The following is a 13,601-nucleotide window of genomic DNA, read 5'->3' on the forward strand; positions in this document are numbered from 1 at the left end:
TCAGTGACAGTGTTGCACACTCGCTTCCTGTGCTCCTGTGGGTGCAGCCCCCGAGCTGGGTGAGAGCAGAGACAGGGAAAGAGGGGGTCTGGGATGGGGATCCCCCCTTATACTGCACCCTGCTTGTGTTCTACAGCATGTGAGCCCTGCTAGGGAGACTCTCCCATTCTGCACTCATTCTGCATTCCCTACCTGCACTCACAAGCCCAGCCTGTATTGCCCCCCCAGGCTCCCCAGGAGGCAGAATCAGATTGGCTGCAGCAAGGTCTGGCATGCAGCTGCACACACACAACAAATACCCAAAAGCCAGAAATTCAGCCCCCTCCTTTGCAGCATTGGAGAAGAGAAACTTTGGAGAGGAGGTGATTATTCCATTTGCAGAGCTGCAGGGAGTGCAGAGCAGAGGGGAGACCAGCAGTCAGCACCCACCCCGGGATCCTGGAGCTGAGCAGGGGGATTGGGAGAGACAGACGGATCAAGCCCCTTGTCACTCCTGAGGAAGGAGATCTAACCGAGCAGCAGAACCGTGGGTATGTACAGAACTCACTCCTTGCTTACATTATGTATGTAGTATTATATGAAATACTGTGTGTCGGGCTGCAGGGTCCCCCCATAAGCGCTGGGACTGGGGGGCCACACACTCCCTCTTCCACTTTCATTTCTGCACACGTGAGGCAATTCTGTAAGATCTGAGGGCTTTATTACATCTGGTGCAACCGACTGTCACTGTCATTTACACTGCAGCCAAGGGCAACACATCGAGGGAGAGAAAGAGATAGATAAACAGATAGATAAATAGATAGATAGATATAAAAGAGGGATAGAAAGATAGATCAAGAGATATAGATGAGAGAGAGTAGATTAGATAGATAGATAGATAGATAGATAGATAGATAGATGATAGATAGATAGATGATAGATAGACAAACAGACAGACAGATAGATAGATAGATAGATAGATAGATGATAGATAGACAAACAGACAGACAGATAGATAGATAGATAGATAGATGATAGCTAGATAGATAGATAGATGATAGATAGATAGATAGATAGATAGATAGATAGATAGATAGATATGAAAGAGGGATAGAAAGATAGATCAAGAGATATAGATGAGAGAGAGAAAGAGATAGGGTAGATTAGAAAGATAGATGATATTTAGATAGATAGATAGACAGATGATAGATAGATAGATAGATGATAGATAGATAGATAGATAGATAGATAGATAGATAGATAGATATAGAAAGGTAATAGTTACATAGATAAAATAATAGAGAAAGGAAACATCTCTCTAAGCTCTAATAAGCAAGGCATGGGTCAGTATTTGGACTGTACAGCGCTGCAGTATATGTTGGCCCTTTATAAATAAATGTTAATAATAATAATAATAATGATAGATAGACAGATAGAAAAGAGGGATAGAAAGATAGATCAAGAGATATAGATGAAAGAGAGAGAGGGGGAAGATTAGAAAGATAGATAAATAGATGATAGATAGATAGATAGATAGATGATAGTTACATAGATAAAATAATAGAGAAAGGAAACATCTCTCTAAGCTCTAATAAGAAAGGCATGGGTCAGTATTTGGATTGTACAGCGCTGCAGTATATGTTGGCACTTTATAAATACATGTTTATAGCTGATTCTGCAACGGGATCTTTATGGTTCTTATCTATGATTTAGCTTCCCCTTTATCTCCCTGTTCTGCTGCTCGGCTACTCGGGTTAGTGAGCCCACATCCCCTTGCACAGTAACATAGTAGCTGAGGTTGGAAAAAGACTCATATCCCTAAAGTTCCATCCTGCCCTTGAATGGCTGCTGTGTAGCTTGTAGCTCTGGGGGCCCTGCAGCACTTTGCAGCCCCTCGTGGGTATTGGGGTCCCATTCTCTCACAATCAACTGATTTCTCTCAGCGCTACAGAACCTATAGTAGTTACTTCAGCACCGGGCGCATTCTCCACCTGCTGTCGGTACGTTGGCACCAGTGGGCACATTGTGGCAGAATGCTTGCATGGACTGACCAAGCAGTATCTGGGTCAAAGCTGTCATATTGCTTGCCTTGGCAGAACCAAGCTACACAAACAGCTATTCGCCAGTGTTGTTGATTTTTAAGGCTGAAGACGTATATAGCAGGGAATGTACTTAATCCTGAAAAGATTGCCCAGGTCTAGTAACCTATAGTAACCATAGTAACCATTCTATAGGTTACTATACCTGTAGAAGACTTGCAGCTTCTATTAAAGGGGCGTTTCACCTTTAGGTTAACTTTTAGTATGCTATAGGATGATATATTCTTAGCAAGTTTTCAATTGGTCTTCATTTTTTTATTTTGTATAGTTTTTTTTTTATTATTTACCTTTTTCTTCTGAATCTTTCCAGCTTTCAAATGGGGGTCACTGACCCTAGAAGCCAAAAAATATTGCTCTGTGAGGCTACAATTTTATTGTTATTGTTACTTTTTATTACTTATCTTTATATTTAGGCCCTTCAGAATTCATATTCCTGTCTCGCTTTCAAAGGCCTGCCTGGTTGCTAGGTTAAATCAGACCCTAGCAACCAGATAGCTGCTGAAATTCAAAACTGGAGAGCTGCTGAACAAAAAGCTATATAACTCAAAACTGCAAATAATAAAAAAAAATAAGTTATTGTAGAGATTAACAATGTCTTTAATTTATTGATATGTGCAAAGCCCTTTAACCCCTATTATCCAATCAGCAAGAAGCATTTACCGATCTAATAGGTTGCTATGGGTTACTAGACGTGGGCAAACTTTACAACTATTATTCATTTTCTGGTATGATGGAAGGTGTGTGGTAGGGGCTCATTGCTTCCATTGTTATATCTGGGATAACAGGCTCCGCCCAGGGCTGTGGGGCTTATTTGACATTGCCAAATGGCATCAGCTTTATTTACCCCTGGGGATACTGGGCGTGGCTTAACTAGCACTGGAGGGCCACCTTTTTCAGTAGCACATGTTGTAGCCTATGCAAGTATATATTATACTAATATGGACTAATGTGATTGGCCCAGGTTGACACTTTGAACAGTTTTTATGTTTTGGTGTTACTTGTCCTTTAATCTACACAGAGATTTTAGAATCCTCCCTGGCTAGCGAGGAGTTAAAAACATAGTTTTTGCATTTTTGTTGTAGAAGCAGCAGCAACACAGAGATGGGCAGTTCTGTGCCAAATTCCTATTTTAGGCTATTTATCCCACTGCGCACCCAGAGAACTATCCGCGGAATGCGCCCGGCTGCTGGCCAACAGGCACTCAGCATTGCTCTTTTCTTTCTTTTCCGGCAGTTTGTGCAACAATTAACACCTCTCAGTTCACACCTGCCGGGGCCAATGCAGTTCTATTAGGTGCCTGCTGCAGACCGCACTGGCTTCTGTGTGGCTGTGCGACATGCTAAGCTACAAAAGTAGGGAATTGTTAGGTAAAGTAAATCTCTCTGGTACAGCTTCTATAGATTCTATAAGAATTGCACTGAAAGTCTCTCTGCTCATTTTCTGTATAAAGTGCTCAGTGCTGGGGATGTAGTAAGGTACTGTATATTAAAGGGGTACTTCACCTTTAGTGTGTTATAGTAGCAACTTTTCAATTGGTCTTTGTTTTTTACTTTGTATAGTTTTTGTATTATTTGCCTTCTTCTTCTTCCTCTTTCCAGCTTTCAAATAGGGTTGTCACTGACCCCGGCAGCCACTTTTATTGTTGTGGTGACTTTTTATTACTTAAATTTATATTTAGGCCCTCTCCTATTCATATTCCAGGCTCTCATTCAAACCACTGCCTGGTTACTAGGGTAATTTAGACCATAGCAACCAGATAGGTGCTGAAATCCCAAACTGAATAGTTACTGCACAAAAAACAAAGAAATTAAAAAAAGACACAAATAAAAAATAAAGACCAATTGCAAATTGTCTCAGACTATAATTCTCTACATCTTGGGCCCTGGGAGAATGGAAAGGGACCGTATATAAAGTGCCCGGCCCTGGGAGAATGGGAAGGGACTGTATATAAAGTGCCCGGCCCTGGGAGAATGGGAAGGGACTGTATATAAAGTGCCCGGCCCTGGGAGAATGGGAAGGGACCGTATATAAAGTGCCCGGCCCTGGGAGAATGGGAAGGGACCGTATATAAAGTGCCTGGCCCTGGGAGAATGGGAAGGGGCTGTAAATAAAGTGCCCGGCCCTGGGAGAATGGGAAGGGACTGTATGTAAAGTGCCCGGCCCTGGGAGAATGGGAAGGGACTGTATATAAAGTGCCCGGCCATGGGAGAATGGGAAGGGACCGTATATAAAGTGCCCGGCCCTGAGAGAATGGGAAGGGGCTATATATAAAGTGCCCGGCCCTGGGAGAATGGGAAGGGGCTGTATGTAAAGTGCCCGGCCCTGGGAGAATGGGAAGGGACCCTATATAAAGTGCCTGGCCCTGGGAGAATGGGAAGGGGCTGTATGTAAAGTGCCCGGCCCTGGGATAATGGGAAGGGACCGTATTTAAAGTGCCCGACCCTGAGAGAATGGGAAGGGGCTGTATATAAAGTGCCCGGCCCTGGGAGAATGGGAAGGTACTGTATATAAAGTGCCCGGCCCTGGGAGAATGGGAAGGTACTGTATATAAAGTGCCCGGCCCTGAGAGAATGGGAAGGTACTGTATATAAAATGCCAGGCCCTGGGAGAATGGGAAGGGGCTGTATATAAAGTGCCCGGCCCTGAGAGAATGGGAAGGTACTGTATATAAAGTGCCCGGCCCTGGGAGAATGGGAAGGGGCTGTATATAAAGTGCCCGGCCCTGGGAGAATGGGAAGGTACTGTATATAAAGTGCCCAGCCCTGAGAGAATGGGAAGGGGCTGTATATAAAGTGCCCGGCCCTGAGAGAATGGGAAGGGGCTGTATATAAAGTGCCCGGCCCTGGGAGAATGGGAAGGGACTGTATATAAAGTGCCCGGCCCTGAGAGAATGGGAAGGTACTGTATGTAAAGTGCCCGGCCCTGGGAGAATGGGAAGGGGCTGTATATAAAGTGCCCGGCCCTGGGAGAATGGGAAGGTACTGTATATAAAGTGCCCAGCCCTGAGAGAATGGGAAGGGGCTGTATATAAAGTGCCCGGCCCTGAGAGAATGGGAAGGGGCTGTATATAAAGTGCCCGGCCCTGGGAGAATGGGAAGGGACTGTATGTAAAGTGCCCGGCCCTGGGGGAATGGGAAGGGACCGTATATAAAGTGCCCGGCCATGGGAGAATGGGAAGGGACTGTATATAAAGTGCCCGGCCCTGGGAGAATGGGAAGGGACCGTATATAAAGTGCCTGGCCCTGGGAGCATGGGAAGGGACCGTATGTAAAGTGCCCGGCCCTGGGAGCATGGGAAGGAACCGTATGTAAAGTGCCTGGCCCTGGGAGAATGGGAAGGGACCGTATGTAAAGTGCCCGGCCCTGGGAGCATGGGAAGGGACCGTATATAAAGTGCCTGGCCCTGGGAGAATGGAAAGAGACCGTATGTAAAGTGCCTGGCCCTGGGAGAATGGGAAGGGGCTGTATATAAAGTGCCCAGGCCCTGGGAGCATGGGAAGGGACCGTATGTAAAGTGCCCGGCCCTGGGAGAATGGGAAGGGACTGTATATAAAGTGCCTGGCTCTGGGAGAATGGGAAGGGACTGTATGTAAAGTGCCCGGCCCTGGGAGCATGGGAAGGGACTGTATATAAAGTGCCTGGCTCTGGGAGAATGGGAAGGGACTGTATGTAAAGTGCCCGGCCCTGGGAGAATGGGAAGGTACCGTATATAAAGTGCCCGGCCCTGGGAGAATGGGATGGTGCCGTATATAAAGTGCCCGGCCCTGGGAGAATGGGAAGGTACCGTATATAAAGTGCCCGGCCCTAGGAGAATGGGAAGGGACCGTATATAAAGTGCCTGGCTCTGGGAGAATGGGAAGGGACTGTATGTAAAGTGCCCAGGCCCTGGGAGCATGGGAAGGGACCGTATGTAAAGTGCCCGGCCCTGGGAGCATGGGAAGGGACTGTATATAAATTGCCTGGCTCTGGGAGAATGGGAAGGGACTGTATGTAAAGTGCCCGGCCCTGGGAGAATGGGAAGGTACCGTATATAAAGTGCCCGGCCCTGGGAGAATGGGATGGTGCCGTATATAAATTGCCCGGCCCTGGGAGAATGGGAAGGTACCGTATATAAAGTGCCCGGCCCTAGGAGAATGGGAAGGGACCGTATATAAAGTGCCCGGCCCTGGGAGAATGGGAAGGGACCGTATATAAAGTGCCCGGCCCTGGGAGAATGGGAAGGGACTGTATATAAAGTGCCCGGCCCTGGGAGAATGGGAAGGGACTGTATATAAAGTGCCCGGCCCTAGGAGAATGGGAAGGGACTGTATATAAAATGCCCGGCCCTAGGAGAATGGGAAGGGACTGTATATAAAGTGCCCGGCCCTAGGAGAATGGGAAGGTACCGTATATAAAGTGCCCGGCCCTGGGAGAATGGGAAGGTACCGTATATAAAGTGCCCGGCCCTGGGAGAATGGGAAGGGACTGTATGTAGTTGAAAGTTGCGAGACATACCATTGCTGTGGGGGGGGGGGGGGGGCACGATATGAATGGAATAGATTTGCACTCTCTGTTTCTTCCGGGGAATGTCACCTTTTGGCTTTTTGTCAGGGGGAGTTCAAAGGCTTGATAAGGGGGTGGTGACCTATAGAACTGAGAACAGAAAAGCCTGGGGCTAATGTAAATCCTGCAGAAACCTGCCCCCCCCCCACCAATCATTCCTGTTGTGCTGTGGTTTCTGCGGATTCCCTACACATTACTATAACGTTAGCAAATTCTTTCAGTCAGTGGTGGTGACAGGGGCAGATGGATGGGGTTTGTGTCAGAGAGGGAAGGGCAGTAGGTTCTGATGGGGTAAGAGAGGGGAAGGAGAAGGAAGTGGGTCATTTGTCATTTTGGGGGGGGGGGGGTTAACCTGTATGTACTAACACAGTAAGGAACCTGGTGGCCTCCTGTGTCACAAGCAACAGAAAGACCAAGAAGGATTAGAATAAATCAGTGGCTCCCAAACTGTCAGTCTGGCCCTTCCCTGGGGTTTGGAGAAGGGGAAGAGGGACTCTGAAGGACAGTTAGAGTGAAGACACACTGAGCTACTAGTAGCAGCTACTTTTCATGGCTACTAAACGCCAGAAAATACCCCGCCATAGACAATACTGAGAATTGCCTCTGCTAAAACACACGTAGAGACAATTATCAGCATTGTTTATGTTTGTGGCTGTGACAAGTAGCTGCTACTAGTAGCTCTGTGTGTCTTTAGCCTTAGGGCTGTGACACTGGCGAGAATGTAAATCGCGGTGGGATGGCATACTCAGTGCCGCCATTTACATTCTTGCCGGTGGGATGGCATTTCGGGGAGATTAGTCGTCCGCGACAAGGGAGATTTAATACCCCCGTTTGTCACAGCCCTTAGGTTCAAGACACACTGAGCTACTAGTAGCAGCTACTTTTTCACGGCTACTAAACTCCAGAAAATCCCCTGCCATAGACAATACTGAGAATTGCCTCTGATAAAACACACATAGAGACAATTATCAGTAAATGATCAGCATTGTCTATTTCTGTAGCCATGACAAGTAGCTGCTACTAGTAGCTCTGTGTGTCTTCAGCCTTAGGGTGTAATTTGGGGTAGAATAGGTCCATCTTTAACATAATAAAGGTTTATTTAAAGGTGAAGTTCCCCTCTAACCGGTGCTGCCGAGTCGCTGGGGAAACTCACAGAGAGTAACTGGACAATGTCACATTTGCAACTCCTTTCTGTATATTTTAAAGAGACAGTATCACACAAATCTCAGTACAAAGTGATGCAGACACTCTAATAGACTGCAAGGTTGCCAGCAAGTCCACCTCTAACTGCCGCCCTCAGCCATCCCCTTACTGTAAGCCCTTATTATTCTATCTCAGGGAAGATGAGCTTCTGTTCCCCCTCAGTCACATTCTAGCACGTGCCTCCTTGATCCAATCTAATCCCATTGCTGGAATGTGTCCCCCACTGTGACTTTGCCTTCTGACTGTCAGCATGAATGTGTATCAGGCCGGACCCCCTTATAACAAAGTTACAGATACAGGAAAACGTTTAGTTTCTCACCCCAGCTTTTGCCCTAATGTTGTTGGGGGTCAATGACCCTGGCAACCAAATACCAGAATGAATGGGACGCGTTTATTTTGCCTTTATTTGTACAGGTATGGGACCCGTTATCCAGAATGCTTGGGACCAAGGGTATTCCGGATAAGGGGTCTTTCCGTAATTTGGATCTCCATACCTAGTCTGCTAAAAAATCAATAAAACATTAATTAAACCCAATAAGATTGTTTTGCATCCAATAACGATGATTTAAATCTTAGTTGGGATCAATTACAAGGCACTGTTTAATTATTACAGAGAAAAAGGAAATCGGTTTTAAAATTCTGAATTATTTGAGTAAAATGGAGTCTATGGGAGACGGGCTTTCCGTAATTCGGAGCTTTCTGGATAACAGGTTTCCGGATAAGGGATCCCATACCTGTATTTGTCACTGCTTATTTTTCTATTCTGTGTCTCTAACATTCACCTTCCATACAGACATCCAGACGGCTACCTGGTTGCTAGGGCTTTATCGCCATGGCAACCAGGTAGCAGTTTAGAAGTCAGTATAAAAGGTGCAAGACTGACAGCTGCACAAGGAAAATGTAAACAATTTAGATCGACCAGTGACAGTGAATTGGAGTACATATCCACTCCTCCAGCTATCTTCTCTCTCTAGTTCCTGTCTAGTAATAAAACAGCAGCCCGGTCTTGCTTTATGGCAAGCTATAGTCTCAATATCAGGCCAGGATCAGTTGCCCTTTAACTGATAGGCTCATTAATATTTATATACAGAGTAATAGAAACCAGACAAGTTCTAACGCTGCTAATGTATGGCATATAAACCCCATAAATAATGTTTGGCTGTCTACCCTATCATCTTGACTAAGTAGAACTTCTAAAGGAAAAGCCTTCTGTAGCCCCGCCCCTTCCCATCTCTAGCTGGCCTCAGGCTGGCCAACACATGCAAGTCTTTGATGGCCATTGGTATATGGGTGTTTATTGGCCGGTCACATCTTGTTTGCTACAGATCATCTAATCGGTGCCGGCCTTTCCCCGCTGATAACATCTGGTTTAGGGAATCGCTGGCCTTAGGCAATCCTCCCAAACATTCCTCTGTAATTGCTTCAAGCTTGAATCTTGTCCTTTGTCTGGCCTGGGGGCAGAATTGAAGTTATTTGTCTACATTAGTGTATTAGGGACCATAGATTGCAAGCTCCACTGGGACAGGGATTGATCAGAATCATGTATAATCTCTATAAAGGCTACAGCATATCCTATGCTATATAAATAAAGGATAACATGAGATATAGGTATGGGATCTATTATCCTATCTTTTTTATTTTTACCTTCTGGTTGGTTGCTATGGGTTACTGGACCTGTTGTAAACTATGCACCATTTAGTAATTTAGTCTGTGAATTAAATGAAGTTATCATGGTGCCTCAGCCCATCTGGGGAACTGAAATTACCAGGGATGAAAGCACCGATTGGGATTTTGCAGCTGCTGTACACGTTTCTCTATCGTTGCACCTTGGCCAAAATGCTGGTCAATTGTGTTCTACTGCATCAGGGTTGGTCTGTCCCACCATAAAAATCCCAAAGGGCCTGGGTGGCCCTGGTTCTACTGGGCCCATGATCCTTGTGGCTTATCCTACCTCCCACAAGGTAACCATGCCTTAGTAGTAACCAGAGGTAACCATGCCTTAGTAGTAACCAAAGGTAACCATGCCTTAGTAGTAACCAAAGGTAACCATGCCTAAGTAGTAACCAAAGGTAACCATGCCTTAGTAGTAACCAGAGGTAATCATGCCTTAGTAGTAACCAGAGGTAACCATGCCTTAGTAGTAACCAAAGGTAACCATGCCTTAGTAGTAACCAAAGGTAACCATGCCTTAGTAGTAACCAAAGGTAACCATGCCTTAGTAGTAACCAAAGGTAACCATGCCTTAGTAGTAACCAAAGGTAACCATGCCTTAGTAGTAACCAAAGGTAACCATGCCTTAGTAGTAACCAGAGGTAACCATGCCTTCGTAGTAACCAGAGGTAACCATGCCTTAGTAGTAACCAGAGGTAACCATGCCTTCGTAGTAACCAGAGGTAACCATGCCTTAGTAGTAACCAGAGGTAACCATGCCTTCGTAGTAACCAGAGGTAACCATGTCTTAGTAGTAACCAGAGGTAACCATGTCTTAGTAGTAACCAGAGGTAACCATGCCTTAGTAGTAACCAGAGGTAACCATGCCTTCGTAGTAACCAGAGGTAACCATGCCTTAGTAGTAACCAGAGGTAACCATGCCTTCGTAGTAACCAAAGGTAACCATGCCTTAGTAGTAACCAAAGGTAACCATGCCTTAGTAGTAACCAAAGGTAACCATGCCTTAGTAGTAACCAGAGGTAACCATGCCTTAGTAGTAACCAGAGGTAACCATGCCTTCGTAGTAACCAGAGGTAACCATGTCTTAGTAGTAACCAGAGGTAACCATGCCTTAGTGAAGTCAGGGTGTGCCCCACCAAGGAGAAGTAGTCAGGTTAATATATCCCTGCAACAGAGCTGGTGGGATACTGGTCCCTGTCCCTCATGGGTCATGCCGGCCCAGGCCCAGTCCCTTGCCCAAGCCACCCCTTTAAAGTTTAGAACAGTGATATCTCCAACCAGTGGCTCGGGGGCAGCATGTTGCTCCCCAACCCCTTGGATGTTGCTCTCAGTGCCCCCAAACCAGGGAGTTATTTTTGAATTCCTGACTTGGGGGCAAGTTTTGGTTGAATAAAAACAAGATTTCCTACCAAATAAAGCCCCCTGTAAGCTGATAGGGTGCATAGAGGCTGCCTAATAGCCAATCACAGCCCTTATTTGGCTCCTCCATGAACTTTTATGGTGCTTGTGTTGCTCTCCAAGTCTTTTTACATTTGACTTTGGAAAGGTTGGGGCCCCCTGATTTAGAAGAATTAAGGAGGCAAAAGGTACACAATGCGGCCGTAGGGAGGAGGTCAGAAGGTTGGGACGGGGTCCTTTCAAATCGCAGCCCTGGTGGATAAGTAATGCCCTAGTCTGATGCTGCCGGCCAACTCCCGCCAGAGTAGGGATTTCTGTGTGATAGGGCTCCCTTGGAGCATCAATGGATATCTGAAATGATGGGGGCTACATGTGTAAGCTTAAACATTGATGCCTGTTGTATGTGTATTGCTGACTCTTATTACCTCAGTAATTCAGAGTGCAAAGGAAGGACCCTTTAGTGTCATAGCACAAGTTGAACTACTCAACTACACACCCTACCTCCACTTCCAGTGAGGGCTCACAATGTAACAATGCTACAGCTCAACCTTTGTTGTTTGTTGAAGTGATTTTATGTGCCCCCCCCTTCTATAGATGCATATACAGGTATGGGACCCCTTATCCGGAAATCCGTTATCCAGAAAGCTCCGAATTACGGAAAGCCTGTCTCCCATAGACTCCATTTTAATCAAATAATTCAGAATTTTAAAATCGATTTCCTTTTTTGATGTAGAAATAAAACAGAACCTTGTAATTGATCCCAAATAAGATTAATGTTTTATTGATTTTTTAGTAGACTTAAGGTATTGAAATTCAAATTACGGAAAGACCCCTTATCCGGAATACCCTTGGTCCCGAGCATTCTGGATAACGGGTCCTATACCTGTACTCTGGGAAAGAAATTACCACCCACAGGTATAAGTATAAATATATAAAGAGACATATTCAGCGAGCACAACAGTCGGAACCAATCTACAGTAGCGTCACAGGGAAACAATAGCTCCTTCCCATTTGCCTTGGTCTCCTCCGGGACAACCCGACATAGACTATATTTTCCCTATAAATACAGATAATTAATGTGGGGCTCCAGGGAATCCCATGTAGCTGACTATTATCTATAAAGGGCCACCCTCCTGAGAGCCGGCTACTGTTTAGCTGACGTGATCTTGGTTATTTTAGTGTAAGAATTAGCCTTAATACAGAGGACACGCTTCTTTAAGAGTTTAAAAGCTTCAGTGCAAAAGGCTCCCTAGGGCTGCGATTCTTCAGCAGTCGCATGATTTTGTTTGAGAATGTTACCAGCTGTTTCAATAGAAGACACAGAGCAAAACCTTCTTAAATCATCGTGCTTTGTATTATCCATTGTGCTTTGCTGTTATGTATTGTGCCGGCCCAGTGACGCACAACCGCTAGCAGCGCAGCATTCTTTCCCCCAGACTGTACCGAATCTGCAAAGATCATTTCATGTACAAACCTTACAGCATGGGGAGATAGCAGAGATTATATGGATATGTTCTAGGATTTAATGGATAGAAATGGCTGCAGTAGCAGCATGTAATCTGAACTGAGCCTAATGCTGGCCACGTCACTTAAGGGCCGTGACACATGGGGAAATTAGTTGCGCCGCGACTAATCTCCCCGCAATGCCATCCCACTGGCTAGAATGTAAATCGCTTGTGGGATGGCATACATGGGTCCGTGATTTGCTGAAGTTGCCTTGAGAGGCAACTTCGCGACACTTCCGCAAATCACGATTTCCGATTTACATTCTAGCTGGTGGGATAGCATTGCAGGGTGTGTCACTGCCCTAAGGGGTCTGGTACACGGGGTGATTAATCGCCCGCGACAAATCTCCCTTGTTGCGGGCGACTAATCTCCCCGATATCCCATCCCACCAGCGAAAATGTAAATCGCCACGTATGCCATCCCACTGGCGATTTACATTTTCGCCGGTGGGATGTCATATCGGGGAGATTAGTTGCCTGCAACAAGGGAGATTTTTCGCAGGCAACTAATCTCCCCGTGTACCAGAGCCCTAAGGGTGAAGACACACTGGGCTACTAGTAGCAGCTACTTTTTCGAGGCTACTAGACAACACTGAGAATTGCCTGCTAAAACGTAGACACACGAGACAATTATCAGTAAATATTCAGCATTGTCTGTTTTAGTAGCCACGACAAGTAGCTGCTACTAGTAGCTCCATGTGTCTTCACCCTAAAATGCTTGGACATTTTGGTCATTTCTGAGGACGATGGCCTGATATCTTGATATCTCTGTTTGAATGGTTCCAAAGTTATTTTAAAAACTAAAATACTCTTGGGCAGGAAAATCTTTGCGATAGTCTTCTTCTGCTCTGTTTGCCTGGACCACCAGAAATCCAGGTGACTAGCGATGTGATTTGTTTTTGTTAGGTTCCTTGCGTGTGGCTTAACTGGAACTAACCGAATCTTATCATCTTAGGGCAGGGGTCCCCAACCTTTTTTCCCTGTGAGCAACATTTAAATCTAAAAAAGGTTGAAGAGCAACGCATGCATGAAAACACTTTCAGTTTTCAATTGTGATTGGTTATTTGGTAGCCCAATGTGGACTGGCAAACTGCAATAGGCTCCAAGCCAGAAAATCAAAAAGGAGCACCTGCTTTGAGGCCACTGGGAGCAACATCCAAGGGGTTGGGGAACAACATGTTCCTCCCGAGCTACTGGTTGGGGAT

General features: G+C 45.7%; 1 protein-coding gene across 3 annotated transcripts in view; it reads left to right on the forward strand.

Moving 5' to 3' along the window:
• nek2 (NIMA-related kinase 2) overlaps nucleotides 1-13,601 on the forward strand; it is an 80,491-nt gene continuing 66,890 nt past the window's right edge. Inside the window, exon 1 of one of the 3 annotated variants that reach the window (XM_012968175.3) lies at nucleotides 1-530. The gene's annotated coding sequence lies outside the window, so the exon portion shown is untranslated. The remainder of the gene's footprint in view (nucleotides 531-13,601) is intronic. The other 2 variants (XM_012968179.3, XM_031890304.1) reach the window with 2 other exon arrangements.

Source organism: Xenopus tropicalis, chromosome 8 (genome assembly GCF_000004195.4).
Source record: "Xenopus tropicalis strain Nigerian chromosome 8, UCB_Xtro_10.0, whole genome shotgun sequence".
In the NCBI taxonomy this organism is placed as follows: domain Eukaryota; kingdom Metazoa; phylum Chordata; class Amphibia; order Anura; family Pipidae; genus Xenopus; species Xenopus tropicalis.